This window comes from Aegilops tauschii, chromosome 5, assembly GCF_002575655.3.
Source record: "Aegilops tauschii subsp. strangulata cultivar AL8/78 chromosome 5, Aet v6.0, whole genome shotgun sequence".
Lineage (NCBI taxonomy): Eukaryota > Viridiplantae > Streptophyta > Magnoliopsida > Poales > Poaceae > Aegilops > Aegilops tauschii.
Genome location: NC_053039.3, coordinates 387,829,685 through 387,855,452, shown reverse-complemented (window position 1 = coordinate 387,855,452; position 25,768 = coordinate 387,829,685). Strand labels below are relative to the sequence as shown.

Genomic DNA, 25,768 nt, shown 5'->3' with positions numbered 1-25,768 from the left:
ATGCTACACTCTTATGATATAATACCATATCCTCTCTTTATTCATTTAATTGTATGCCACAGCAAAATGGCTAGTTGGCGTGTATGATACTTGCTATGATATCCCCATTATGAAAGGTCTTATCTTACCCAATAGTTTGCTAGGGATTCACACCCATGTTATATTACAAAGAGGTATTTTAAGCGCAGTCCTAGCGCTCCACGTGTATTATATCTAAAGCTTGTCATGTAGGCAAAATTTGAGGGGCACCCTATTAATGAGTAAAGAAATATTTACCATATCCTAGTCTAGATATGGCTCTTAACATCAAAATCATGAAAACCAATGCCTCTTGTCTAACAGAACACCTTAAATGACAGCAATTTTAGATACACTCTAGGATAAAAGGCATATTTAACAAACTGTCATCTAATTCCTACACCATTTAGTTTTACATGAAGGTTCATGTTTTCATCATTTCCTTTTTCTCGAGTATTTAACAAAAAACTACCATCGTGGAACTGTGCCTATAAACTACCACTTTGCAAATTTGTGCGGAAAACTACCATTTTTCACTAATCTTTGACTAAAAACTTCCATGTAGGAAAATTGTCCGATTCGACTCGTTTAAACTCGATTATGATATAGTTGGACCACACATCAGAGTAGAAAAAGCAATCAACCCCCCAGCTCGCCCATCTCGCCGGGGAGGCACACGAATGCCGGCAGCCCCCGCACGCTCCAGGGCGAGCAAGATGGCCGGCAGCAGAGACACTACCGCACTAGCTGCTTGTGTACGGTGAACCCAACACCGTCGGAGTTGCTAGGCTAGCTAGCCATGGCCATGCACTACTGCTGCTCGTTGCGGTCAGAGTTGCCACTTGCCAGGCCAAGCTGCGTAGCGGCCCTGCTGGCCTTGCTACACGCTGCCACGAACCGCGTGGCACCTGCTCGCCTCGTCCGTGCCGTGCTGACGCGCCGCCGCTGGCCACCATGCTCTGCTGTAAGCTGCTGGTCGCCGTATGTACCCCGCAGGCTTCGTCGACTGCATCGGGCGGACCTCTCCGCCTGCGACGACCTTGTCGACCTCGCCGGCGCCGCCAGCGTTTCCCGCCTCTGGTGCAGGTTCGGATCACCTCCCCCTCTTTCTCGCACGCGCTCCCTGGTGGCTGCCACACCCCGCAAGTCTCACCGCCTGCGCGTGCCGAGCTCACCGCGTGTGCCCGCTGGTCGCCAGGTGGGGAAATCAGTCGATGAGAGAGAGGGAAGGGGAAAAAGCTGGAGGTATGCACGCCGCAGGCGACGATATCAGATGGCATGAGGATGGAAGGTTTGGCGCCAGCCGCTCCGGCCACACCAGCTCCGCCATGAACTGCAGAGGAGGCACGCGGGTCACCGGAGAAAGAGATCGAGGCGGCGGCGACCTTCACCGGAGGCGGAGAAGATGAGGTACTCCAGCAGCGTTGTCATAATCGAGTTAATTTTGTCCAAATCAGTCACTAGGTTTTTGTAAAGAATTAGTGAAAAAGTGGTAGTTTTCAGCACAAATTTGTAAAGTGGTAGTTTGTAAGCACGGTTCCATGAATTGTGGTAGTTTTTTTGTTAAATACTCCTTTTTCTCTTTTATATTGATTGATTTATGTTTTCTATTTGTCTTTTTTCATGTCTCAAACAACTACACTTACAGCACATGCACCTGCGCACAACTGCAGTTGCACGTCCGCATACCTGCGCTATTGTAATTGCACGCAATTGCATGTCCACTGGCCACACGCAACTACAGTGTAGTTCTGTATACCAACGTGCAAGTGTAGTTGCACTTATCTGATTTTGCACAACTACATATTCATGGATCTCATGCAACCATAGTTACACACCCTTCGGTTGTGCACAACTGCATTTCCATTAGAAGCGTGCAAACGCACTTGCACACCTATTTGTTGTGCGCAACATGCAACTGTAGTTGCACATTTGTGTACCTATGCACAGCTGCACATCCACTCACCGTCTGCAACCACAGGTACTGACCCGCGCACCTATGCGCAGTTTTTTTTGCATGATGATACTTGTCTCATTCATATCATAAAGAACAAAGTACAAGTCACATAAAGACCGACATAATAAAACTGAAAAGAGAGCAGAACATCTCTGAGCTTGACGCCAATGCCCGTTACCTGCCTCCGGCACCATCACAACAACCTCCGAAAAAAAGAATGACGGATCACCTCCTCACCCGAGCTCGATGCGGCTCCATCGCTGATATGCAGCTTTGCGGACCTCCAAGGTGGCTCACCAAAAGTGAAGCCATTGCTGTTGAACGAATCAGACCCGGGCAACACCCCGGACACGCCATCAAACTCCAAATCTAGCACCACACCCCGACTAAGACGCCGAAGGAGGAAACCATACCTGCCATCCACGAACCACGAAGCCAACACATGTTCCGTCTTCCAGATATCGCCGATGCAGACCACAATCTGCATCCGCTCCTGGATTACCTCCCAAGCTCCGCGTCGATGCTGGAGCAAACGCCGTTGCAATGGCGGAGCCCGAGGACACAGGTCCACCATGAGGATGCCGCCGCCATGCCGTCCTTGCTTGAATAGACTGGTTTCCAAATCCATCCCAACCATAGGACCGATGGCTTCGTCAGGGAAGAATCCGAAGAATCTTTATTCAACGCCATCATCGTCGCTGCCGAAGCCAAGACGATGAACAAACTAAAAACCTAGACTACAAGGTAGTAAAAATGATCCATGCGCGTGGATCCGGCGACCCCCCTCACCACCGACGACTGAAGTCGCCGGCGGAGGGGAGCCGCAGGAGGACGACGCTGAAAGATGGCCTCTCCTGGCGGCGGCTAGGGTACCAACCGCCAGGGACCAGAGAAAAATGATCTCGCACCTACGCGCAGTTGCACGCCCATCTATCGTTTGCAACTACATGTCCAAGTGACGCACACAATTACGTTTACATATTTTCTAAGAAAAATACAATAAAGAAGTCACAAAATGCAAAAATAAAATTAGGGAAATATAAAGAAGCAACAAAAAAATGGTAATGTCAGCAAGACTTGATTAATTCTCATCTAGATGAGAGCTAGCCACACCCATACGATAAATCTTATGATATTTTGAATTGCATAAAATTTCAAGATACCATAGCAATCTAAATTTATCAAATCAGTGATACACCTAGCCAAAATTTTGATTATCCAAATTCTGTGATTGTAATATTTGTGATTGACCAATAATCCCACTCAATGCTAATTCTTTTTTTGACTATAAACAGTAGGGTAAAACCCCACTGCCACTTTTATTAATTTAAAAAGAATAAAAGAGTGTTGTCTTATGGGCTTGAGGTAAGCCCAGAAAAGAGAAAAAAGAAAAGAAAAAAGAAGAAAGAAAAAGAAAAAGAAAAAAAAGAGAGAAATTACCAAAAAAACCTAAACTACCCCTATATTTACATGATGGATTCTAACCAAGCTGAAAATTGAGGTAGTAATTTATTCTTCATCCGGAATTTCAATAACTTGAGCTCTTCCAAATAGATGTGTTTCCAACCCTGAAAAGAGGGATTAATGTGTTCGAAGATTTTGTTGTTTCTAGATATCCAAATAGCCCAAGAACCCAGTATAATAATCTCCATGAAGAAAGGAAGATGCAGTTTGTCTTTAAGGTCTTGAAATGCTTCCAAAACTGACAAGTTGTTGGCTCTGGTTGGGCAAATGTAATCCCAACATTGGGCAGCAAAAGGGCAACTCCAAAAAAGATGATGTAAAGTCTCCTCCTGTTGCAATCCCTGACAGCACAGTTATAGTCATCCAGCTCAAAGTTCTTTCTTAGCAAATTCCTAGTGTTAACTCTGTCATGCAGCAGTTGCCAGAAGAAAATTTTGTGTTTAGGTTGACATGAGCTCTTCCCTATCCAACTGAAATGGGGTGGAGTTGTCTTATATCCAATCAACACATTATAAGCTTTGGTTGAAGAGTAGAGTTCATTGCCCCATATGTAGCTCCATGTGTCCCTCAACTGCAAGTGATCTGAGTTTCTCAAAGAGATGCAAATATTTTCCATTTCAAGAAATTCCTCATATGCTTGAGTATTCAATGGCAGGTGAAATAAGTCTTGGAGGTACTCAGTATGGATCACTTGATTGACAGTGATAGAAGTATCTCTGGCAAAAGTAATGAGGTGGTAAAATTTGTGTTTCATGACAAAATCATGCCAACAATCATCCCAAAACAGAGCTTTGACCATCTCCCACATTACATCTAGCAATTGATTTGTAGTGATCAACGAGAGCTAAATTTGATTTCCACCAGAAGGATCCCTCCCTGCTTTCTCCTGGCAGATTCCCAGTACTGTTGTATGTCTCCCAAACAAGATTTACCCAAGGAATATCATGTCTGTTAAAAAACTTATGAAGATTTTTCATGAGCAATGTCTTGTTGTGTGTGAATATGTCCATGACACCTAAACCTCCTTGACTCTTGGGTCTACAAACAGTTTTCCATGCCACTAGTGCTGGTCTATGATCCTCCAAATCAGGGCTCCTCCATAGACAATGTCTCAAATATTTAATGATCTGCTGCTTGATAGTAACAGGAACATCCACGCAGCACATGAAGAAAATGGTTAATGATGCAAGTACTGATTTTACCAATAGTAATCTTCCCGCTTGAGTCATGAATGTAGAAAGTCCAGCAAGTCTTTTGGCAATTCTTTGAACTAGTGGCAAACATTGTTCCACAGTTGGTTTGTAAATTCCTAGAGGCAATCTGATGACCCACAAGTATAGGGGATCTATCGTAGTAGTTTCGATAAGTAAGAGTGTCGAACCCAACGAGGAGCAGAAGGAAATGATAAGCGGTTTTCAGCAAGGTATTCTCTGCAAGCACTGAAATAATAGGTAACAGATAGTTTTGTGATAAGATAATTTGTAACAAGCAACAAGTATGAAAAGTAAATAAAGTGCAGCAAGGTGGCCCAATCCTTTTTGTAGCAAAGGACAAGCCTGGAAAAACTCTTATATAGAGAAAAGCGCTCCCGAGGACACATGGGAATTACCGTCAAGCTAGTTTTCATCACGTTCATATGATTCGCGTTCGGTACTTTAATCATTTGACATGTGGGTGGACCGGTGCTTGGGTGCTGTCCTTACTTGGACAAGCATCCCACTTATGATTAACCCCTATTGCAAGCATCCGCAACTACAAAAGAAGTATTAAGGTAAACCTAACCATAGCATGAAACATATGGATCCAAATCAGCCCCTTACGAAGCCACACATAATCTAGGGTTTAAGCTTCTGTCACTCTAGCAACCCATTATCTACTTATTACTTCCCAATGCCTTCCTCTAGGCCCAAATAATGGTGAAGTGTCATGTAGTCGATGTTCAGATAACACCACTAGAGGACAGACAACATACATCTCATCAAAATATCGAACGAATACCAAATTCACATGACTACTAATAGCAAGACTTCTCCCATGTCCTCAGGAACAAACGTAACTACTCACAATGCATATTCATGTTCATAATCAGAGGAGTATTAATATGCATAAAGGATCTGAACATATGATCTTCCACCAAATAAACCAACTAGCATTAACTACAAGGAGTAATCAACACTACTAGCAACCTACAGGTACCAATCCCAGACTTCGAGACAAGAATTGGATACAAGAGATGAACTAGGGTTTGAGAGGAGATGGTGCTGGTGAAGATGTTGATGGAGATTGGCCCCCTCCCGATGAGAGGAGCGTTGGTGATGACGATGGCAATGATTTCCCCCTCTCGGAGGCAAGTGTCCCCGGCAGAACAGTTCCGCCGGAGCCCTAGATTGGTTCCGCCTCGTGGCGGTGGAGTCTCGTCCCGAAAGCTTGCTTATGATTTTCTTCGGACGAAAGACTTCATATAGCAGAAGGTGGGCACCAGAGGGCCAACAGGGGGCCCACGAGGTAGGGGGCGCGCCCAGGGGGGTAGGGCGCGCCCCCACCCTCGTGGCTAGGGTGTGGGCCCCTTCTGCTATTTCTTCCATGCAGTATTTTTTATTATTTCCAAAAATAACTTTCGTGGAGTTTCAGAACTTTTGGAGTTGTGCAGAATAGGTCTCTAATATTTGCCCCTTTTCCAGCCCAGAATTCCAGCTGCCGACATTCTCCCTCCTTATGTAAACCTTGTAAAATAAGAGAGAATAGGCATAAGTATTGTGACATAATGTGTAATAACAACCCATAATGCAATAAATATCGATATAAAAGCATGATGCAAAATGGACGTATCAACTCCCCGAAGCTTAGACCTCGCTTGTCCTCAAGCGGAAGCCGATAACGATAAATATTTCCACATGTTTAGACGTAGATGTGTTGATAAAATAAAATACGGACATGAGGGCATCATGATTATTCTTAAAACAGCAACATATATGGATAATGTCATATGATTTCTTATGCTCAAGTAATAATCTATTCACAATGCAAAGTATGAATCAGAAACTTTATTGAGAACCAACAAACTATAATCTCAGTCACTGAAGCAATTGCAATTTATCATAACATCAGAAAGAGTCTATGTCAGAGCTTTTCAGCAAGTCCACATACTCAACTATCATTTAGTCTTTCACAATTGCTAACACTCACGCAATACTTGTGGTTACGGAATTTTAATCGGACCCAGAGAAAGATAGGGGCTTATAATTTCGCCTCCCAACCTTTTACCTCAAGGGTAATGTCAACAATAATAACTCATGCTAACTTACATCCAATTAGATATATATATATATATATATGTCTGGATCTTTCCAACACACTTTGCTTGCCAAAGGATAAAATATGAAAAGGAAAGGTGAAGATCACCATGACTCTTGCATATGGTTGAAGATAATAGTAAAAGATAGGCCCTTCACAGAGGCAAGCAGAGGTTGCCATGCGCTTTCAAAGTTGGATGCACAAAATCTTACTACGAAAGAACGTCACTTTATATTGCCACTTGTGATATGGACCTTTATTATGCAGCCCGTCACTTTTATTTTTTCTTCCACATCACAAGATCGTATAAAGCTTATTTCCTCCACACCAATCAATCATACATATTTAGAGAGCAATTTTTATTGCTTGCACCGATGACAACTTACTTGAAGGATCTTACTCAATCCATAGGTAGGTATGGTGGACTCTCAAGGCAAAACTGGGTTTAAGGGTATTTGGAAGCACAAGTAGTATCTCTACTTGGTGCGAGGAATTGGCTAGCATGAGGGAGAGAGGCAAGCTCAACATGTTGGATGATCCAGGACAATATACTTTATTTCAGATATAAGAAAACATAACCCATTACGTTGTCTTCCTTGTCCAACATCAACTCTTTAGCATGTCATATTTTAATGAGTGCTCACAATCATAAAAGATGTCCAAGATAGTATATTTATATGTTAAACCCCTCTTTCTTTATTACTTCCTATTAATTGCAACGATGACCAAAGCTATGTTTGTCAACTCTCAACAACTTTTAATCATCATACTCTTTCTATGTGAAGTCATTACTCTTCATAAGATCAATATGATCTCTTTTTATTTCTTTTTATTCTTTTCTCTTTTCTTTTATTCACTCAAGATCATAGCAAGATAATCAAGCCCTTGACTCAACACTAATCTTTATTATATATAGCTCACGGACTCGATTACATAGAGGGATCATAAAGCAAAACTCAAAACTAGACCATACCAAAACTTTTATTCTACTAAATCAAGATAATACTAAAAAGGATCGAACTAAGAAAAACGGTAAAGATAGGAGATGTGGTGGTGATACGATACCGGGGCACCTCCCCCAAGCTTGGCAGTTGCCAAGGGGAGTGCCCATACCCATGTGATTATATCTCATTTGTTGAAGAGGAAGGTGGTGGTGATGATGGGTAATCGCACATCGAGCGTAAGAGATCCTCCAACTTGCGGATAATGCTCTTGAGTGCAACAATATGCTCCTTCAACAAAATATTTTCACGTGTGAGATACTTGTTTTGTATACGAGCTAACTCAATCATCTTGAAAGCTTCGATCTCAGTTGGGGTAAGAAGATTGTGATCAAGTTGAAGGATGTCTTCTGTTGCCAGAACTTGGTCCTCCGTGGCCTTCTTGATCCCTTCATCCTTGTTGATCTCCATGGGTTCTCCCTCTTCAGCTCTATCTTCATTAGCTAAGCATCGTTGTCACCATTGTTGGAGGAGGGGGACGACATGATGCCTGGCCTTGACAACCCTGACAGAAAACAACTCGAAACAAGAACAGAGGGTAATTGCGTGATACAGGAGTCAAAACCTCCGGGAGATTATATAATGAATTTTTACCGACCAAAATACGTATCGTGCAAGAAAACGGAGTCCGGAGAGCGCACGGGGTGCCCACGAGGCAGGGGGCGCGCCCAGGGGGGTAGGGAGCGCCCTCCACCCTCGTGGAGCCCTCGTGTCCTTCCCGGACTGCTTCATATTTTTATATGTTTCTAAATATTCCAAAACGGAGAAAAATTGCCATTAGAACTGTTTTGGAGTCGGTTTACTTACTGTACCACATACCTATTCCTTTTCAGAGTCTGAAACGTTTCGGAAAGTGTCCCTTATGTATTCCTCCGGGGTTACGGTTTCAATAACATTGGTTTCAACATTTATGGGATTACCTGAGATATAATGTTTGATTCTTTGACCGTTCACCACCTTTGGATTTGTGCCTTCGAAGTTGTTGATTTTTATGGCACCGGAACGATAGACCTCCTCGATAACGTAAGGACCTTCCCATTTAGAAAGAAGTTTCCCTGCAAAAAATCTTAAACGAGAGTTGTATAGCAATACATAATCACCTACATTAAACTCACGCTTTTGTATCCTTTTGTCATGCCATCTTTTAACTTTTTTTAAACAATTTGGCATTCTCATAGGCTTGGGTTCTCCATTCATCAAGTGAGCTTATGTCAAATAGCCTCTTCTCACCGGCAAGTTTGAAATCATAATTGAGCTCTTTAATAGCCCAATATGCCTTATGTTCTAGTTCGAGAGGTAAGTGACATGCTTTTCCATAAACCATTTTATACGGAGACATACCCATAGGATTTTTATATGCAGTTCTATAGGCCCATAATGCATCATACAGTTTCTTGGACCAAATCTTTCTAGATCTATTAACAGTCTTTTGCAAAATTAATTTGAGCTCTCTATTGCTCAATTCTACTTGACCACTAGACTGCGGGTGATAAGGAGATGCAATTCTATGATTAACATCATACTTAGCAAGCATTTTACGGAAAGCACCATGAATAAAATGTGAACCACCATTAGTCATTAAATATCTAGGGACTCCAAACCTCGGAAAAATAACTTCTTTCAGCATCTTAATAGAGGTGTTATGATCAACACTACTAGTTGGAACAGCCTCTACCCACTTAGTAACGTAATCAACAGCAACTAAAATATGTGTATATCCATTAGAGGCAGGAAAAGGTCCCATATAATCAAAGCACCAAACATCAAATGGTTCAATAACAAGTGAATAATTCATAGGCATTTCTTGACGTCTACTAATATTACCAATTCTTTGACATTCATCACAAGATAAGACAAACTTGCGGGCATCCTTGAAGAGAGTAGGCCAATAAAAACCGGATTGCAATACCTTATGTGCAGTTCTATCCCCAGCGTGGTGTCCTCCATAAGCCTCGGAGTGACACTTGCATAGGATCTGTTCCTATTCATGCTCAGGTACACAACGTCTAATAACACCATCTACTCCTTTATAGAGATGTGGGTCATCCCAAAAGTAATGTCTCAAATCATAGAAAAACCTTTTCTTTTGTTGGTATGTGAACCTAGGTGGTATAAATTTAGCAACAATGTAATTAGCATAATCAGCATACCATGGAGCAGTACGAGAAGCATTTATGACATTTAATTGTTCATCAGGAAAGCTATCATCATTAGGTAGTGGGTCATCAAGAACATTTTCTAACCTAGACAAGTTATCTGCAACGGGGTTCTCAGCTCCCTTTCTATAAATAATATGCAAATCAAATTCTTGTAGCAGGAGAACCCATCTAATAAGTCTAGGTTTAGCATCTTTCTTTTCCATAAGATATTTAATAGTAGCATGATCAGTGTGAATAGTTACTTTAGAATCAACAATATAAGGTCTGAACTTATCACAAGCAAATACAACTGCTAAGAATTCTTTTTCAGTAGTAGCATAATTTCTCTGGGCATTGTCTAGAGTTTTACTAGCATATTGAATAACATTTAATTTCTTATCAACTCTTTGCCCTAGAACAACACCTACAGCGTAATCACTAGCATCACACATAATTTCAAAGGGTAAATTCCAATCAGGTGGCTGAACAATAGGTGCAGAAATTAATGCTTTCTTAAGTATTTCAAATGCTTCTACAAATCATCATCAAAGACAAATGGTATATCTTTTTGTAGTAGATTAGTCAGAGGCCGAGAAATTTTTGAGAAGTCTTTAATGAACCTCCTATAAAAACCGGCATGACCAAGGAAAATTCTTATACCTTTGATGTCCTTGGGACATGGCATCTTTTCAATAGCATCAACCTTGGCTTTATAAACTTCAATACCTCTTTCAGAAATTTTATGCCCCAAGACAATACCTTCATTAACCATAAAGTGGTACTTCTCCCAATTGAAGACAAGATTAGTTTCTTCACATCTCTGCAAAACTCGATCAAGGTTGCTTAAGCAATCATCAAAAGAGGATCCATAAATGGAGAAATTGTCCATGAAAACCTCACAAATCTTTTCACAAAAGTCAGAGAATATAGCCATCATGCATCTTTGAAAGGTAGCAGGTGCATTACATAAACCAAAAGGCATACGTCTATAAGCAAAAGTACCAAAAGGGCAAGTAAATGTGGTCTTAGCTTGATCATCAGCTGACACAGGTATTTGAGAGAAACCAGAATAACCATCTAGAAAGTAAAAATGTATATGTTTGGATAATCTTTCTAGCATTTGATCAATAAAAGGTAAGGGGTAATGATCTTTTTTGGTAGCTTTATTTAATTTGCGGAAATCAATTACCATCCTATAACCTGTAGTAATTCTTTGAGGAATCAATTCATCTTTATCATTAGGAACGACAGTAATACCTCCCTTCTTAGGGACACAATGGACAGGACTTACCCACTGACTATCAGCAACGGGATAAATAATACCTGCCTCAAGAAGCTTTAGTATTTCCTTCTTACCACTTCTTTCATCTTAGGATTCAACCGTCGTTGGTGATCACGAACTGGTTTGGCATCTTTCTCCAAATTTATTTTGTGTTGGCATAGAGTGGGGCTAATGCCCTTAAAATCATCAAGAGTATGTCCAATAGCAGCGTGGTGCTTCTTCAGAGTTTTCAATGATCTCTCTTCTTCATGCTCTGAAAGGTTAGCACTAATAATAACAGGATATATCTTTTTCTCATCAAGATAAGCATATTTAAGAGTATCATGTAACAGTTTAAGCTCAAACACGGGATCCCCCTTGGGTGGAGAAGGATCCCCTAGGATTTCAACATGCAAATTGTGTTTCAGGATGGGTTCCTGTTTAAAGAATACTTCATCTATTTCCCTTCTTTCATTCATCAACATATTATTTTCATGGTCTAGCAAATATTGTTCTAAAGGATCACTAGGAGGTACGGCAATAGAAGCAAGACCAATAATTTCATCTTTACTAGGCAATTCCTCTTCACGGTGTTGTCTATGAAATTTAGAGAAATTAAACTCATGAGACATACCACCTAGACCAATAGTAACAACATCCTTTTCGCAGTCTATCCTAGCATTAACAGTGTTCAAGAAGGGTCTACCAAATATAATGGGACAAAAGCTATCTTGTGGGGAACCAAGAACAAGAAAATCAGCAGGATATTTAGTTTCCCACACAAGACTTCAACATCTCTAACAATTCCCATTGGTGAAATAGTATCTCTATTGGCAAGTTTAATTGTGACATCAATATCTTCTAACTCAGTAGGTGCAATATCATGCATAATTTCTTTGTATAAGTCAATAGGTATTGCACTAGCACTAGCACCCATATCACATAAGCCATGATAACAATGATCTCCTATTTTAACAGAAATAACAGGCATGCCTACCACAGGTCTATGTTTATCTTTAGCACAAGGTTTGGCAATTCTAGCAGTTTTATTACAGAAATGAATAACATGCCCATCAATATTATCAGACAAGAGATCTTTAACAATAGCAATATTAGGTTCAACTTTAACTTGCTCAGGAGGTATATAAGTTCTAACATTGCTTTTACGAACCACAGTTGAAGCTTTAGCATGATCCTTTATTCTAACAGGGAAAGGTGGTTTCTCAACATAAGCAGTAGGAACAATAGGATCATTATAAGTGATAGTCTTTTCTTCAACTTTAATAGGTGCAGCTACTTTTACTTCTATGGGAGAACGATATTTAAACCACTTCTCCTTAGGGAGATCAACATGAGCAGCAAAAGATTCACAAAAAGAAGCTACTATCTTAGAGTCAAGTCCATATTTAGTGCTAAATTTACGGAAAACATCGGTATCCATAAAAGATTTAACACAATCAAACTTAGGTGTCATACCTGACTCCTTACCTTCGTCGAGATCCCAATCTTCAGAGTTGTGTTTAATTCTTTCCAATAAATCCCATTTGAATTCAATAGTCTTCATCATAAAAGAGCCAGCACAAGAAGTATCGAGCATGGTGTGATTGTTATCAGAAAGCCGAGCATAAATTTTTTGAATAATTATCTCTCTTGGGAGCTCATGATTGGGGCATGAATATAACATTGATTTAAGCCTCCCCCAATCTTGAGTGATGCTTTCTCCTTCGCGAGGCCAAAAATTATATATATAATTGCGATCACGATGAACAAGATGCATAGGATAAAACTTCTGATGAAATTCCAATTTCAATCGTTTGTAGTTCCATGATCCCATATCATCACATAGCCTATACCATGTCAATGCATCTCCCTTCAAATATAAAGGGAAGACCTTCTTCTTAATAACATCATCGGGCATACCTGCAAGCTTAAATAATCCACAAACTTCATCCACATATATTAGGTGCTCATCAGGATGTAATGTTCCATCTCCTGCAAAAGGATTAGCTAGCAGTTTTTCTAACATACCCGAAGGAATTTCAAAGTAGACATTTTCATTTTGAGTAGGTTCAGTAGGTTGAGGAACAACTCTTTGATCTACTGGTCAGGGTGAAGATACCCCGAACAAGCCCCTTAGAGGATTACTTTCCATAGTGACAAGTGACAGTAAATTTCAGCACACTATATAAATTTTTCCTTACCAAATTCCACCTACCAAAGGCGCTTCACTCCCCGGCAACGGCGCCAGAAAAGAGTCTTGATGACACACAAGTATAGGGCATCTATCATAGTCCTTTTGATAAGTAAGAGTGTCAAACCCAACGAGGAGCAGAAGGAAATGATAAGCGGTTTTCAGCAAGGTATTCTCTGCAAGCACTGAAATAATAGGTAACAGATAGTTTTGTGATAAGATAATTTGTAACAAGCAACAAGTAACAAAAGTAAATAAAGTGCAGCAAGGCAGCCCAATCCTTTTTGTAGGAAAGGAAAGGCCTGGACAAACTCTTATATAGAGAAAAGCGCTCCCGAGGACACATGGGAATTATCGTCAAGCTAGTTTTCGTCACGTTCATATGATTTGCGTTCGGTACTTTGATAATTTGATATGTGGGTGAACCGGTGCTTGGGTGCTGTCCTTACTTGGACAAGAATCCCACTTATGATTAACCCCTATTGCAAGCATCCGCAACTACAAAAGAAGTATTAAGGTAAACCTAACCATAGCATGAAACATATGGATCCAAATCAGCCCCTTACGAAGCGACGCATAAACTAGGGTTTAAGCTTCTGTCACTCTAGCAACCCATCATCTACTTATTACTTCCCAATGCCTTCCTCTAGGCCCAAATAATGGTGAAGTGTCATGTAGTCGACGTTCACATAACACCACTAGAGGAGAGACAACATACATCTCATCAAAATATCGAACGAATACCAAATTCACATGACTACTAATAGCAAGACTTCTCCCATGTCCTCAGGAACAAACGTAACTACTCACAAAGCATATTCATGTTCATAATCAGAGGAGTATTAATATGCATAAAGGATCTGAACATATGATCTTCCACCAAATAAAGCAACTAGCATCAACTACAAGGAGTAATGAACACTACTAGCAACCTACAGGTACCAATCCCAGACTTGGAGACAAGAATTGGATACAAGAGATGAACTAGGGTTTCAGAGGAGATGGTGCTGGTGAAGATGTTGATGGAGATTGGCCCCCTCCTGATGAGAGGAGCGTTGGTGATGACGATGGCGATGATTTCCCCCTCCCGGAGGGAAGTGTCCCCGGCAGAACAGCTCCGCCGGAGCCCTAGATTGGTTCCGCCAAGGTTCCGCCTCGTGGCGGCGGAGTCTCGTCCCGAAAGCTTGCTTATGATTTTTCTTCGGATGAAAGACTTCATATAGCAGAAGATGGGCACCGGAGGGCCAACAGGGGGCCCACGAGGCAGGGGGTGCGCCCAGGGGGGTAGGGCGCGCCCCCCACCCTCGTGGCCAGGGTGTGGGCCCCTTCTGGTATTTCTTCCGCTCAGTATTTTTTTTTATTTCCAAAACTAACTTTCGTGGAGTTTGAGGACTTTTGGAGTTGTGCAGAATAGGTCTCTAATATTTGCCCCTTTTCCAGCCCAGAATTCCAGCTGCCGGCATTCTCCCTCCTAATGTAAACCTTCTAAAAAGAGAATAGGCATAAGTATTGTGACATAATGTGTAATAACAACCCATAATGCAATAAATATCAATATAAAAGCATGATGCAAAATGGACGTATCACAATCCCAAGTATGTGAAAGGGAAGTGACCTCTAGAGCATTGCAATGTATTTGTGAAGATATCCACTCTGTCCTCTGCAATGTTGATGGGCACCATGACTGACTTACCATAATTTACCTTTAAACCAGTGGCAGCAGCAAAAGTATTGAGAAGGGACTTAAGACAAATGAGCTCTGTGGCATTAGCTTTCATAAGGACCAGGGTGTCATCAGCATATTGCACAATTGGAAAATCAGGGCAAGAGTTGACTTGAAGAGGAGGAGTTATAATCTCCAATCTCATAGCCTTATTAAGGATGGACTGAAGGAGGTCAGCATCCAGAACAAAAATCAAAGGTGAGTAAGGATCACCTTGTCTGACCCCTCTTTTGCAGTAAAATTTCTTCCCAGGAACTCCATTGAGCATAACAGTAGAAGATGCAGATGTGAATATAAGATTCATCCATGAGATCCATTTCTCCCCAAAACCTTTTGCTCTGAATATATCAATGATAGCCTGATGCTCAATAGTGTCAAAAGCTTTTTCAAAGTCTAGCTTGATCACCAACATCTTCTCTCTTGATTTGTGGCACTGGTGGATATATTCATAAGCCCAACCTAAACAGTCTTGAATCATCCTGTTCTTTAGAAAACCATAATGATTGATATGTACCATCTGTAAAATCACTCCCTGAAGTCTGTTGGCTAACAGTTTAGTAATGATTTTCATAACTCCATTCAGCAAAGAAATAGGTCTGAAATCATTTGGTGTGAGAGGTACTTCCTTTTTTGGAATTAAGGTAATGAATGAAGTCTTAATGCTCTCAAGATTCACAGTGCCAGCATGAAAAGCCATGATGAGTGCAGTAGTATCCTCCTTGATAATGTACCATCAAGCTTTAATAAATTCATTGTTGAAGCCATCTGGACCTGGAGATTTATCAATTGGTAGGTTTTTCACTACATCATCAATTTCCTCATGTGTGAAATGCCTTTCAAGGTCTTGAAATATTTGAGGATCAACTTTGTTCTCATATAAGTCATGCAAATCAAAATGCATATTGTGCCCACTTGACTGTCCAAGTCTTTTTTTAAAAGCCTCCCAGAGTATAGCAGCCTTGCCTTCATGGTCAGTGATTTCCACTTGATCATCATTTAGCAGCATTGCAATCTTGTTATGTCTATGATTTATTGATGCCTTAGTGTGGAAGAATTTAGTGTTCTCATCTCCAAACTTAACCCCTTTAATTTTCCCCCTTTGTTTCCTGTAGATCTTCTGATTATCAAGCACCACAAGCAGATACTCTTTTAACAAAATCCTGCAATTTGCCTCAAACAGGGTTAGATCTCTGTATTCCTCAATCATGTCCCAAAGAAAAATACAAGCATTTAGCTCATCAATCTTCTTTTTCATACAAGAGAGGCTCTTGGCCCATAGTTTCAGTGCTCTCCTCAAATTTTTAAATTTGGCATTAATTTTCTTAGCAGGATTAGAGAAACCCACTGGAATATTCCAAGCAGCCTGAACATTTTCCTTGAAAGAGCTGTGTTTCAGCCAGTAATTTTTGAAGCTGAATACCTTAGACTTGGGAATACTTGTTCCAATTTTGATCATACATGGAATGTGATCAGAAATTGGTTTGGCCAGAGGAAGTGCAGTAGAATCAGGGAATGAAGTCATCCAAGCTGCAGATGTAAATATCCAGTCCAACTTTTCCAGAAGTGGACTATCCTGCATGTTACTCCAACTATATTGCCTACCTTTTAAGGGCAGATCCACCAACCCTAGATTACTAATAGCCTCATTGAACAAAAGCATTTGATTGACATCCCCTCCTGGTTTATTCCTGTCATCTGGAGATCTAATAAAATTGAAATCTCCCATGATAATCCATTCAGCCTCATTATTCATTTGTATAGAGTTTAAGCAATCAATGAATTCTAGCTTATCTTCATGGTTGCAAGGACCATAAATATTAGTTAGTATCCAGGAGTGATGAGAGGTATTGCAAGTAAAATGCAGTGTGAGAGAGAACTTGTTTTGAAATATCATTTCACCAATGAAAAGGGAGCCATTCCATGCTGTCAAAATACCACCAGAGGCCCCAACTGAGGGAAGGAATTCAAACTTGTTAAATCTTTGGGGGCAGAAATTGTGTAAGTAGGCAAGATCAAAGAATTCTCTTTTAGTTTCCTGAATGCAAACAATACAGGCTGCACTCTCCTCAATTTTTTGTCTGATAGCCAACCATTTATCTGAGGAATTAATACCCCTGACATTCGAGTTCAGTATATTCCATGATCTGTTGTTATTCATTAACACAAATAATCAGGTTATAGTTAAGCACCAAGTACCATCCCCTGGTGTTCATCCCTGTATTAGTCAACTGAACAGACCCAGTAGAAACTTCCTTTCTCAACACATCAAGAGCAAAATAATCATAAGCATGGACATAAGCACTTTCCAAGATTATCAAAATACATTTGTCCCACTGAACCCACATCTCACAGTAATGGGTACACACATAAAGTAGACAAGATCTCCAACTACTAACCAAAAGGAGGCATAGAGTACCAAATCCATTTATATTACATATAGTATCAGAATTAGCCACTGCCACTCTACAATACTGTTGCAGGAAATTGTGAGGGTAAAGAAGCTGTCTTGTGGGCTTGGAGTTGTGTTGTGCAATCATGGTTACACAGCATGAGGGTGATCAGCATCTCCAGTGGCCTTGGGAACCTTGGCCATCTCCTCCTATTCCTTTTTTTGAGTTTCTTGGACAGCTTCTCATGTGCTTCCTCCTCAGAGACCTTGCAGAAACTCTTTGTCAGATTTTTGAAAACTTTATTATGAATTGTTGGAGGTATAGCATTACAAGGTAGACAAGTTTGAACAACACAAGATTTCCTCCTATAACCATTGTTATCTTTTCTAATCCTGTCACTTCTTCTTACCTCAGTTTCCACAAGAGGTTCTTTCTCCCTTCTCTTCCTTGACACTGCTTCTCCAAGTGGCAGAGTGATTACTTTATTTGGGGACACCTGTTGGAGTGGGCTCCCTATGCCACTAGAAGAATGAGCAGCTGAGCTAATTCCCTCATTCTCCTTGCCAATTCCCTGCAGAATGTCCTTACAACTTGGAGCCTGAGAAGTGGAGCAGTTATGAGGTATGTGAAATGTAATAGTCTCTTCAGAAGAGCAGTTGGCAGTCAACGAAGTCCATAATTCAGATTTGAGCAATTGCATAATCCAGCCAAATTTGTCAGGAGTTAAAAGAAGATGGATTATGAAGTTGAATCAACTTGCTGGAATATCAATCTTAAAAGTGTTGACTGCCCCCTGAGTGGCTGGAGCAAAATGCTGAATCCACAGGTCCAAACCTTCTTCAGAGATCAAATGAGAGCCATCAATAATATCCATAGCATGTGATTCAGCAATTTTTTGTACATCAAAAGAATTGGGAGAACAAGGTGCAGAATGAGGGCCAAAAATACCTTTCTTATTACCATCTGAAGGATCAATGGGGACATTCTCCTTTCCTTTAAGAGCTGACTTGTCCACCTCCTTCCTAGAAACAGCAGTCTCAGTGTTTGTTACTGCAATATTATCTTTCTCACTATCAGCAGCTCCTTCCAAAGCAAATTCTTGTGCTGCAGAACTTCCAGCATCTAGAGTGATATTATCAGTGATGTTCTGACTGGGATTCTCCTCAGAAGCAGGCATGTGGTTACTTTGGTGCTCAACCACCTGGGGTTGAACCACAGGTACAGCTTGTTCGGGCAACACAGGTGGAGGAGCTTGAATCTCCAGGGGCTGAAGGTCTGGTACCTGCATGTTTAAATTCTCCTCCTCAATGGCAGCAAGGCCTCGATCCGCTTCCTCTGCGTCTGCCTGTTAAGCTAAAGCAATGTTGTGCAGCCCCATGCCCAAAAGAGGTGCCTAAGCATCCTGATTCACCTCCTCACCAGCAGAGTGTGTGAGAGACAGAAGTCCATCAGACAAAGAGACAGTAGTTGTGATGCTACTATTAGGAGCACCATCTTCAGGTAACACAGGTATATCCAAGTGTTGTTGCACAGGAGCAGGAGGATTTGGTTGTGGAAAAGCCCAGTGATCATTTTCCTCCTACTCATCCCACTCATCCCATTTAGCACTGTTAACTTGATCATTGTTTAATGGCAAAGGTTGGAACCCAGGGAAATCATTAGCATGTTGTGGAACTGGATGTGGGTCCACCCCTGGAGGAGGAATTGGATCCTCATCAGCAGGGCCACCTCCAAGCATTTCTTCCCACAACACTTCCACAGAGCAGATCCAAGATTCTTCTTCAAAACTTTCTCCCTCAAACCATCTAATACTTTTGGGCACATCAATGAGCTCAGTGACTCTGGCCTTGACCAAAATCTTCCCTCTAAGAGCATCCTCTTTTCCCAGCTAATGATTCTACCCCATTTCGAAATAGCAGCAGCAACATCCTCTGTATTGCAGTAGTCAAAAGGCACACCAACAAAAAGCAGCCAGCAGGTTCTGTTAAAGTGAATTCTGCGCCAGTTTCTACCTTGATTATGCGGAGTGAAAGAGATAAATACATCACCAAACGGGTGTGGGCTTTGCCTGACCAATCTGTCCCTATCCCGCACATGCCTGAACTGAATATACGCCTCCCCAAATGGACAAGGCTGAATCTCACTAAACTGTACCTCTTCCACCCCTTGCAGAAACTCTTCTAGAACATCGCGAACATTGGGGAAGAATACCTCATTTGGGTGCGGATGAATAGTCACAATCGCCCAGTCCTCATGACGACGCGGGCGGCGCGGCAAAATGACCCTGGAAACCCCATTTCGCCCCTCCACTGCCTGTATCTGAAAACCATGATGGGCGAAAGGAGCTGGATCAATAGGAATGTTGGCCATTGCTAGCGCTTCTGACGAGCAGAGCACCACTGCCCTCCCCGGAGATGAAGAATAAGTTGGCGAGCTTGACGAGGTTGAAGCAAAGTTGGTAGGCGAGGAGGAATGCGAGGAGGCGAGCAGGGGTCTCGGCTGAAAATTTGGGAAAAGATCCTTGACCGGCTCCTTAAATGTCGAGACTTGCCTAAACGGTAATGCTGGCCCAGCGCAGCGAAACCACATCTCCACCTCGCCCTCGGCCCAAGCCTGCTCCAGTGGGCTCTAGAAGGAATCAAAGTGGATGAAAGACCAAAGCCCAGGAAGATTTGGCCTTGAACAATTGCGCGCGTAATAGCCCTGCTCCCCGCATGAATAAGATGTCACATACCTGTTGGTACGTTGGTGTTGTGTAATAACTTGGAGCTCATTCCACTGCCCATCATCAAGACATGCATTGGTAGCAATCAAGGCACCCCTCTGATCACTCCTATCTTGAATGTGGCCCAATAAACGTTCAAAAACTGATCTGGTATTCCGGCAAGCCAGAGCACCAGTCTGGCGATCGCTGGAGTCAAGATTCATTGCTTTTCCATGCCTACCCACTAACGTCCATTCTTTATCTTGCTCAACATAGTAAGCTCTCTCTTCTCTAAGCCAATTTGGACCACCAAAATTCCAGGGGTTAAACACCATCTCAAACTCTTGATCAACTACTCTACCCGCATTATAGATCTCAAAACCCACAGAGTTGGACGCAACCGAAAACTTGAAGGATCTATCTTTGAGATGACGAACTCTAAAACCTTGGGCATAACCACCAAACATAGCATGAAGGGAGACACTAACCGTGTGTGGATCAAGTTTGAATGATGCTCTACAAAAGGATACCACCATTGTGAACTCTCGTTGACGAAACCCCGGCGAGAAAACCACCGGGTGCCCAAACTTCAGCCTCATGTTTGCTTGGAACTTCTTACCACGATCAAAGTTGAGGGCAAATGGTGCCATTGTGTGGCTGTTGGGGCTGGAGTGGCACACAACAGGCAAGGTGGCTGCCAGGGCCGGAGTGGCCACCGACAGGAGGGGAAGTGTGACGCCCCCGATTTGACCGTACACTAATCATGCACGCAAATGTGTACGATCATGATCAGGGACTCACGGGAAGATATCACAACTCAACTCTAAAACATAAGTAAGTCATACAAGCATTATAATACAAGCCAGGGGCCTCGAGGGCTCGAATACAAGTGCTCGATCATAGACGAGTCAGCGGAAGCAACAATATCTGAGTACAGACATAAGTTAAACAAGTTTTGCCTTAAGAAGGCTAGCAAAAAAGTAGCAACGATCGAAAAGGCAAGGCCTCCTGCCTGGGACCTCCTAACTACTCCTGGTCGTCGTCAGCGGCCTGCACGTAGTAGTAGGCACCTCCAGTGCCGTGGGAGTCGTCGTCGACGGTGGCGTCTGGCTCCTGGACTCCAACATCTGGTTGCGACAACCAGATAGAAAGGAAAGGGGGAAAAAGAGGGAGAGAAGCAACCGTGAGTACTCATCCAAAGTACTCGCAAGCAAGGAGCTACACTACATATGCATGGGTATATGAGTAAAGAGGCATATCAGTGGACTGAACTGCAGAATGCCGGAATAAGAGGGGGATAGCTAGTCCTGTCGAAGACTAAGCTTCTGGACATCTCCATCTTGCAGCATGTAGAAGAGAGTAGATTGAAGTCCTCCAAGTAGCATCGCATAGCATAATCCTACCCGGCGGTCCCCTCCTCGTCACCCTGTTAGAGAGCGATCACCGGGTTGTATCTGGCACTTGGAAGGGTGTATTTTATTCAGTATCCAGTTCTAGTTGTCATAAGCTCAAGGTACAACTCCGGGTCGTCCTTTTACCGAGGGACACGGCTATTCGAATAGATAAACTTCCCTGCAGGGGTGCACCACATAACCCAACACGCTCGATCCCAATTGGCCGGACACACTTTTCTGGGTCATGCCCGGCCTCGTAAGATCAACACGTCGCAGCCCCCCCTAGGCTCAACAGAGAGGTCAGCACGCCGGTCTAAACCTATGTGCGCAGGGGTCTGGGCCCATCGCCCTATGCACACCTGCACGTTGCGAACGCGACCGCGAGCAGACCTAGCAACCCACACGATCACGGCGGTTACGTCAAAGCGGTCCAACACGGCGCGCGCCACTCAGTCGCTGACGTCAAAAGAGCTTCGGCTGATACCACGACGTCGGGATACCCATAACTACTCCCACGTAGATGGTTAGTGCGTATAGACCAAATGGCCAGACTCAGATCAAATACCAAGATCTCGTTGAGCGTGTTAAGTATCCGCGAACGCCGACCAGGGCCAGGCCCACCTCTTACCTAGGCGGTCTCAACCTGCCCTGTCGCTCCGCCACAAAGATCCACTTGCGGGTACTCCTACGAGCCGACCCGACTTTAGTCATCACAGGTGCCATGTATATAATATACAAGTATATGCCCGTGATCACCGCCCAGGTGATCACGGCCCGATAGTATAGCACAGCAGACGGACAAGAATGTAGGGCCACTGATGGAAAACTAGCATCCTATACTAAGCAGTAGGGTAACAGGTAAGGGAAACAACTGTAGCAACAATGACAGGCTATGCAACAGAATAGGATTAACCGAAAGCAGTAACATGCTACACTACTCTAATGCAAGCAGTATAGAGGAGAGTAGGCGATATCTGGTGATCAAGGGGGGGGGCTTGCCTGGTTGCTCTGGCAAGTAGGAGGGGTCGTCGACTCCGTAGTCGAACTGGGCAGCAGCAGTGTCGGTCTCGTAGTCTACCGGAGAGAAGAGGGGGGAGAAACAGTAAATACTATGCAAACATAAGCATGACGATGCGTGACATGACAGTGAGCGGTGCTAGGGGTGTCCTAACGCGACAGTAGGTGGTACCGGTGAAGGGGGGGGGGACATCCGGGAGGTATGCCCGATGTTCCGCGTTTTCGGACAGACGGACCGGAGGGGGAAAGTTGCTAGTTCGATAGGTTAGGGAGGTGTGGTGGACGAACGGACTGCGTATTCGGATTCGTCTCGTCGTTCTGAGCAACTTTCATATAGAAAACATTTTCATCCGAGTTACGGTTTAAAAGATATGAATTTTCAAAGTTTATTTGAATTTCTGGAATTATTTCTATTAAGAAAAATGAATTATGACGTCAGCATGAGGCAATGCTGACGTCAGCAAGTCAACAGGTCGGCTGACCAGTCAAACCAGACAGGTGGGTCCAGTGGGACCCACATGTCAGCCTCTGTTAGTCTAATACTTAATTAAACTAATCTAACAGTATAATTAGAGGGATGGGCCCCACATGTCAGTGAGTGTTTAGCTAAACTAATTATTTTTATTTATAAAACATTTTCTTTTTCTTTTCCTTTTTTAATTCTTGCGGCGGGGCCCGCATGTCAGTGACTGGGCCTGCCCAGTCAGCAGTTGACTGGGTCAACCCAGTCAACTGGGGCCCGTGGGGGCCACTGGCAGGGGCACTGGGGTGGGGCCCGGAGGGGCACGTCGGCGGGCGGCGCCGGAGACACGCCGGCGACCATCTCCGCGGCGGAGCATCGCCGGACTTCGTCGGAAAAACGTTACGGGGCATGAGGAGAGGTGCGGCTAGGCGCGTTCGATCGAGCGTCCGACGCCGCATCGATCTACGTCGGTCCCATGGGCTAACTCGACCGGAGTGGCGCGTTACATCGACGGTGGTGTCGACCGTGGCGGACGCCGGTGATCTGGCGTCATCGCGAACAACGACAGAGGCTGCGACATGCCCAAAAGAGGGGTCCGACGGGGTCCTAGAGGTGCCCGGAGCACGTCTACGAGCTCGGTTGAGCACTTTATCGTCGGTAGCGACGGCGACGAGCACCGCGGCGGAGAAAAGCTCGGCTGAAATGGAAGTGGCGGCTACGGGCATCTACGGGCAGCGCTGAGAGAGGGGGAAGGAGAGACTGCTCACCGGGGAGGCACACGGAGGCCACGGTGGTGGCTTAGGAGCAGCAGGGCGTCGGCAATCGGCGGAGGAGCGCCGGCGACCGTAGGCGCGGAAGAACTCGATTCCGGGGCTGTGGTGGCGCCGAGCTCGAACCCTTGGTCAGAGATGGAGTAGAGGAAGCAGGCGGAGCTGTTGGACTCCTCGGCGAGGCGCGGGGAGCATGGTGGCCGCGTTAATGGCGAACGGCGGCGATGATGGTGCTCGGGCGAGATGGAAAAGCGAGGGAGAGGAGCAGGCGGGGGAGAAAGATCTCGAGGGTTGTCGACGAGGCCTAGGGGACTCATCCTTATCCCCTCGGCGATGTGGCGGCGTGGGGCGGCGAGCAGGTCCGGCGGGGACGGCGAGGGCGTGCGCCCTCGGTCGGGTGAACAGACAAGGAGGGGGGAAGACGACAAGGGGAGGGGGCTTGCTGGGCCGTTGGACCGATTCGGCCGGCTGGGCCAGTGGGCCAAGGCCCTTGGGGAGCCGGGGGGGTTTTCTTTCCTTTTGCCCTTTTTTTTATTTATTTTCCTTTTCTGTTTTATTTCTAGTTTCTCTTTTATTTTGTTTTAGCAAAATACCAAAATGGCACCTAATTTGTTGTTACCAAATAAGTCACAACCACAAAAAGTTTCATCCCAAAATAATATAGTTTAATATTTTACAAAATACAAAAGGCATTTAATTAATGGTTTTAGCTACTGATTTAATTAGTTTGGTGCATTTAAACATTTTATAAAGACTTGGTTCCTCCACCAATATTACATATGATTTATTTGTCACCTTTAGAACATTTTAGTTTTGACATTTGAAAAGTTTTATTTTCCACTTTTAAATTTAATTGAAGTTTGAACTAGGAGTTTTGAAAAGGAAATGTGATTCAAATGTGATCAAGCCCTGTTTAGCAACATGATTAGCTTAATCACAGGGAGTTACTGTAGCATGATTCTCGGGGTGTTACAAATCTCCTCCACTACAAGAAATCTCGTCCCGAGATTTAAGAGGGGAGTAAGGGGGGAAGGTTTGGTACCGAATCTAGCGGTTCTTCTCATCCTGGCTTGCACTTCTGGAAGAGGCTGGTCCAATACATTGATGTCTTCATTTCTCTGCTCCGGTCATCATGATGAAGTCGGCGTCCTTTCTTCAGGAACTCCATCATACTTGCGAAAGAATAAGGGGTGGGCATTCTGGGAGAACGGGCCTCGACAAGGTTGTCTATCGGGTCGACAGCATCGAGGAAGGTGGCGAAAGGTAACCCTCGAATCGAAACTTAAGAAAATATCGAGAGCAAAGTAAGGAGGTAACCTGGGAAGTTTCGAGCGGGCAGGCAATCGTTCGATGCCTGTTATAGGGCGTGAAAGGGTCAAAGCAACGGGCATAAGTATTGTGTCCGATATCAGACCTGAAGGTGGCTTGTGAATTACATACGAGGCCAGGTGCGAGGAACAACCTTGAAAACAGGGGGTGTACATAAGAGTCAGGTTTCGATCCTGTGGAACTGTGGGTTATGGGCCCACCATGTGGGTTAAAAGTGGGAAGGGCGGTGACATCTTGCACGATCATGATAGCAAGGCATGTCAGAGGGTAACCTGTCAGTTATATGTCAGCAACATCGTCGGTACCAAGGGCGAGGGACGAAGAGAACCATTTTCCTGCTCGTTGAAACGAGGCGGACCAATAGGCAAAGTTTTCGTCCATCGGTGGTTACCGGAATGTCACCAACAATAGTAACAGGGTCTTACTGACAGAGTTGTACACCGAGGTGTTTGCACAAGCAGGGAATTAATACTGCTTAGATCATATAGTCCACCAGAAAAGTTAAACCAAACAATGGAAAGGAAAATATGATTATCAGATTAAACAGAAGAATGGAAAGGAAAATGTGTTTAAACACATATTTCAAGGTTATATCCTTTCCAAGGACAAGCAGAGCATGATATCCATGACATGATATAATGTAGAAAACTCTTT

General features: G+C 43.5%; 1 pseudogene; it reads right to left on the bottom strand.

The window, feature by feature from the left end:
- Positions 1-25,768, bottom strand: part of LOC109751575 (serine carboxypeptidase-like 7) — a 58,241-nt pseudogene that overhangs the window by 22,674 nt on the left and 9,799 nt on the right.